A 5,830-nucleotide genomic window follows, 5' to 3' on the forward strand; every position below is an offset into this window, starting at 1 on the left:
TCTCAGAAACGGTAAGGGATTAAGGCACCAAACTTACAGGGAAGATAGATCTTGATAAGTAGGCAAATCCATTTGGGTTAAGATTGTCCGCCGTCACTTCCGGTCGTCACAGGAAGTGTTCATAAATATCGAAAATTTCAACTTTTCTTTTTTGAAATTTTTTTTGCATCACATTATAGCATCTTACTTGTAGTATTGAAATATGTCAGTTCCACCGGAAACAAAAACGGCAACTTCCGGTTATAAGAGAGAAACTACATAATTTGAGTATTTTTCTTTCCCATAAATATTTTTTATAGATAAAGTATTTGAAATGATTTTTGGATATGTTATTCAGACTGCCAATGTCTACAGTAACGTCAAATATCTTTTTAAAATTCACTTCCGGTCACGTGATTTCCTGTCCTCAAATTGAGAACTTATCATAGAGAGATCTCGTAAATGGTAAGAGATGAAGACACCAAACTTATAGAAATGGTAGATCTTCATGAGTAGGCAAAACTGTGTGGGTTAAGATTGTCCGCCGTCACTTCCGGTCGTCACAGGAAGTAGTCAAAGAAATCGAAAATTTCAACTTTTCTTTTATGGAAAGTTTATTGCATCACCTGATAACATCTTATTTCTAGTTTCAAAATATATCAGGCCCACCGGAAACAAAAACGACAACTTCCGGTTATAAGAGAAAAACTACATAATTTGAGTATTTTCTTTCAAATATATATTATTTATATATAACTCATTCTTCAGTACTGAGTTCAGATGTGTGACCAAAGGGTTATTTTTTAAAAATAATCAATTTCATAATTTATGTATATTAATTGAGTCAGTACCCTTCCTGCTTCTGAAAAAAATTGATGGGAAGATAATCTGAAGTCTTAAAGAGGAGAAAGGTGTCCAAATGTACAAGCATGTCTGAAATTTTATGTACGTAACTTGGTGTCCACAGTGACTGTTTTTTAAATCAATAAGCTATTCTTTTCTGGTGAATCCTTTTTGAAGTATATAAACACTAGTTTGCATGTTTTACTGCATGACTTATTTCTGCCTTATTCCATTATAATTAGAAAATATATCCAAGATTACCAATGGACACCGTTACTTACATAAGCACTAAACAAGTAACATGTTACTAGAATTTAACAAGTTGTTAAAATATGAAAATAATGTAATCAAAAAGGTATGATGAAATCATGTTTAATTTTATATTAAATGGAATTTATTTAAAAAGTCACAATTTTTATTTCTAGTTTCAAAAAAGGAGAAATTATGTAAGTAACATGGACACCTAACTCCGAATCAGGCTTTAAAAACGAACAAAAAAAAATAACAAGACAATCGAACACTTGTCTTTAATACTTTTAATATTTCATTTCAAAGCTTAGTAATAGACTAGCTTTCAAAGAGAATTAATGCAGACAAGTAAATTGTCAGATGGATTGCTATATATCCTAGGTCTTCTATTTTGAGTCTTGGATCTTTGTGTCAATGTTATGAACAGTCATTTCTTGTAAATCTGAAAGAAAAAAATATATAAAAAACAAAATACAACATGATGTAATCAACACATATGCTGTTTAATTATATTTATTATATATCCTTGATAAAACCAGAAAGAAGGCAATTAAAGTACAAATTATGTCACTACTTAAAGTTTTCGTGTCTCTGTTATGAACGTAATTGCATAAATGATATGGCAATATTAAAACAAATATTCATCCTTTGATAAGAGCAGAACAAAACTAACAAATATAGAATAAAATATAGTACAATATAACTTTATCATTAATAGATTATACAAATAATGGCATTATCCTGTTATTCGCTCCGCGGAGTGAATAATATTTGACGTTGTTGACGTAACGTCAAAACATTCCTTGGATGCAGAAATAGCAAATAAAACTAAAACAAACCTCAGTACGATCCATTTATCTTAGGTCAAGGTCGAAATTAAAAATAAGATCTCGGGTGAAACTAATAACAGTAATGAGAAAATGCATTCCTTACTAACATTTATATAATAAAAATGCAAATATCAAGTGTTTTGTTATTCTTAAAAATTTAAAGAATACAAATGTATGAATTAAAGAAATCCAAAACATTCTCCGTTTTCATTTATATATATTTAATGAATGAATAAAGTGTGAAAATTATTCGCACCGGTGCGAATAACAGGAGTATATATATACAGACGAAGTTCCAGATTTCAAGCTAAAATGACCAGGAAAGGGAAGTATTCCCGGGAAAAGGGTTTCTTTGGGGGAGAGAATATAAAAAAATGGGGCGTGGATATTTTTGGGGGGAGACACTCTAAAATACATTTAATGAATGGATATAGTGTGAAAATTATTCGCACCGGTGCGAATAACAGGAGTATATATATACAGACGAAGTTCCAGATTTCAAGCTAAAATGCCCAGGAAAGGGAAGAATTCTCGGGAAAAGGGTTTCTTTGGGGGAGAGAATATAAAAAAATGGGGCTTGGATATTTTTGGGGGGAGACACTCTAAAATACATTTAATGAATGGATATAGTGTGAAAATTATTCGCACCGGTGCGAATAACAGGAGTATATATATACAGACGAAGTTCCAGATTTCAAGCTAAAATGCCCAGGAAAGGGAAGTATTCCCGGGAAAAGGGTTTCTTTGGGGGAGAGAATATAAAAAAAATGGGGCTTGGATATTTTTGGGGGGAGACACTCTAAAATACATTTAATGAATGGATATAGTGTGAAAATTATTCGCACCGGTGCGAATAACAGGAGTATATATATATACAGACGAAGTTCCAGATTTCAAGCTAAAATGCCCAGGAAAGGGAAGTATTCCCGGGAAAAGGGTTTCTTTGGGGGAGAGAATATAAAAAAATGGGGCGTGGATATTTTTGGGGGAAGACACTCTAAAATACATTTAATGAATGGATATAGTGTGAAAATTATTCGCACCGGTGCGAATAACAGGAGTATATATATACAGACGAAGTTCCAGATTTCAAGCTAAAATGCCCAGGAAAGGGAAGTATTCCCGGGGAAAGGGTTTCTTTGGGGGAGAGAATATAAAAGAATGGGGATTGGATATTTTTTGGGGGAGACACTAATACATTTAATGAATGGATATAGTGTGAAAATTATTCGCACCGGTGCGAATAACAGGAGTATATATATACAGACGAAGTTCCAGATTTCAAGCTAAAATGCCCAGGAAAGGGAAGTATTCCCGGGAAAAGGGTTTCTTTGGGGGGAGAGAATATAAAAAAATGGGGCTTGGATATTTTTGGGGGGAGACACTCTAAAATACATTTAATGAATGGATATAGTGTGAAAATTATTCGCACCGGTGCGAATAACAGGAGTATATATATACAGACGAAGTTCCAGATTTCAAGCTAAAATGCCCAGGAAAGGGAAGTATTCCCGGGAAAAGGGTTTCTTTGGGGGAGAGAATATAAAAAAAATGGGGCTTGGATATTTTTGGGGGGAGACACTCTAAAATACATTTAATGAATGGATATAGTGTGAAAATTATTCGCACCGGTGCGAATAACAGGAGTTTATATATATACAGACGAAGTTCCAGATTTCAAGCTAAAATGCACAGGAAAGGGAAGTATTCCCGGGAAAAGGGTTTCTTTGGGGGAGAGAATATAAAAAAATGGGGCGTGGATATTTTTGGGGGAAGACACTCTAAAATACATTTAATGAATGGATATAGTGTGAAAATTATTCGCACCGGTGCGAATAACAGGAGTATATATATACAGACGAAGTTCCAGATTTCAAGCTAAAATGCCCAGGAAAGGGAAGTATTCCCGGGGAAAGGGTTTCTTTGGGGGAGAGAATATAAAAAAATGGGGATTGGATATTTTTTGGGGGAGACACTAATACATTTAATGAATGGATATAGTGTGAAAATTATTCGCACCGGTGCAAATAACAGGAGTATATATATACAGACGATCTTTCCATGTTCAAGCTAAACTGGAATATTTGGTGGATATTCATTGTGAGAAAAGTATTTTTAAAATGGATGAAAATAGAGGTATACTTATTAGCACCGGTGCGAATAAACGGGGGAAGATTTTTACAAAGACCATACTGAGTATAACTGAACCATAGCAATAAGGTGAACACTATTCATGCATTCGGTCATTGTTCGTATTGTTAAGTAGTAAACGTGAAAGCGTGTTTTTTTTCGATTTTTGTTATGGTATTCAATTTGAATTAGGTCTGATGTAGTAAACAGGAAATAAAATCATGTATGTACAGAGATTCATTCACTGTTCGAATGATATTGTAAACTCACTTGGATATACCTGTACCACTTCAAGGCATGGATTCCTTAATTTATAGAACAATATAATTTAAGTAGCATAAAAATATTTTTTATTCCGTTACAGGTGTATAAATAAACATACAATTTATCACATTTCTACATGTTTTTGAGTCCTACGCAATGAAATTTAACATGTAAGAAAACAATGGACAAAACAAGAAGATATACCATGTGGTTTATTCCGTGACAAAACAAGCGTAAAAACATAACATATTACATTTTATTCCCTGATAAATGTATAAACATAAAATTATTCATGAAAATATTGTTCATTCCGTTAAATAATATAGAAATTAAATTGATAACAGTTTTCGTTTTCCTCATGCATATAAGAGACATTTACGGAATAAACGTTATATATACCAAATAATTCTCTCACATTTAAAATTTTACTCAATAAACCATGTAGTTTATCTCGTAATAAAACAAACATAATATATAACATTTTATTCTCTGATAAATGTATAAACATGAAATCATTTGTGAAAATACTAGCTGTTTATTCCGTTAAATAGTATATAGAGAGAGTAAATTAATTGATAACAGTTGCCGTTTCCTCATGCGTATAAGAGAAATTCACGGAATAAACGCTATACATTGCATTGAATAATTCTCTCACATCTAAAATTTTATCCAATATGCCCTGTAATGAAATTTAGTCGTGATAAAAAAATTACCACGGAATAAAGGCTAATATCTGAAAGTATTTATGTATTCTTTCAACATGTTCAAAGGCAAGTATAAATATGAAGAAAAACGTAACGTCAACAACGTCAAATATTATTCACTCCGCGGAGCGAATAACAGGATAATGCCCAAATAATGCAAAAACACATGTTCGTAACAGAAGACGCGAATCAAAAGTCAAATGTTAAACCAAAAGTACTCGACTCGGACAGATTTATGCATTTTGTATGGTCATAAGTGACATATTTCAGTCTCTGATTAATGTCTACATGGTATAGAGATACAATGACTGTATTTATGTGTTAAAAATTCACTAAAATTGATACAATATGAAAATACTTACCGAATCTATTATGTACGTAACTTCTGTCTTCCACGTGGACACAATGAGCATCGCCATGTTTTTTTGCAGACAGCTGCGCAACCTTTCTACTTTCGTTTTCAATTTATAATTATACTACTGCTACGGACTTCCTGAGCCAAAGTTATGATTCATTGGCTGTTATTTTAGCAATCATACTGAAAGCTATTATGTTCGTAACGGTCAAGACACCAAACATTTTACAATCAGAGATCATTCTAAGATTACAAAAAGAACTGAGTTATGTTCATGAAGCATATTGTTAAAAATAATTTATCACACATACTCATTAATTAAACACAGAAATTGAACTTGACAAATTATTTAATGTTTGTAGAGAGGTGTTAAAAAGTTCAATGCATATGGACACCATGCGTTACGAACATAAACCACAAATTTTTAAGTTCAGAAAAAAATAATTAGGATAATTTTAGCATGTTTGACAAAATAA

Source organism: Saccostrea cucullata, unplaced genomic scaffold (assembly GCF_032062105.1).
Source record: "Saccostrea cucullata isolate Sc308-1 unplaced genomic scaffold, CSIRO_AGI_Scuc_v1 ctg977, whole genome shotgun sequence".
NCBI classification, from domain to species: Eukaryota; Metazoa; Mollusca; class Bivalvia; order Ostreida; family Ostreidae; genus Saccostrea; species Saccostrea cuccullata.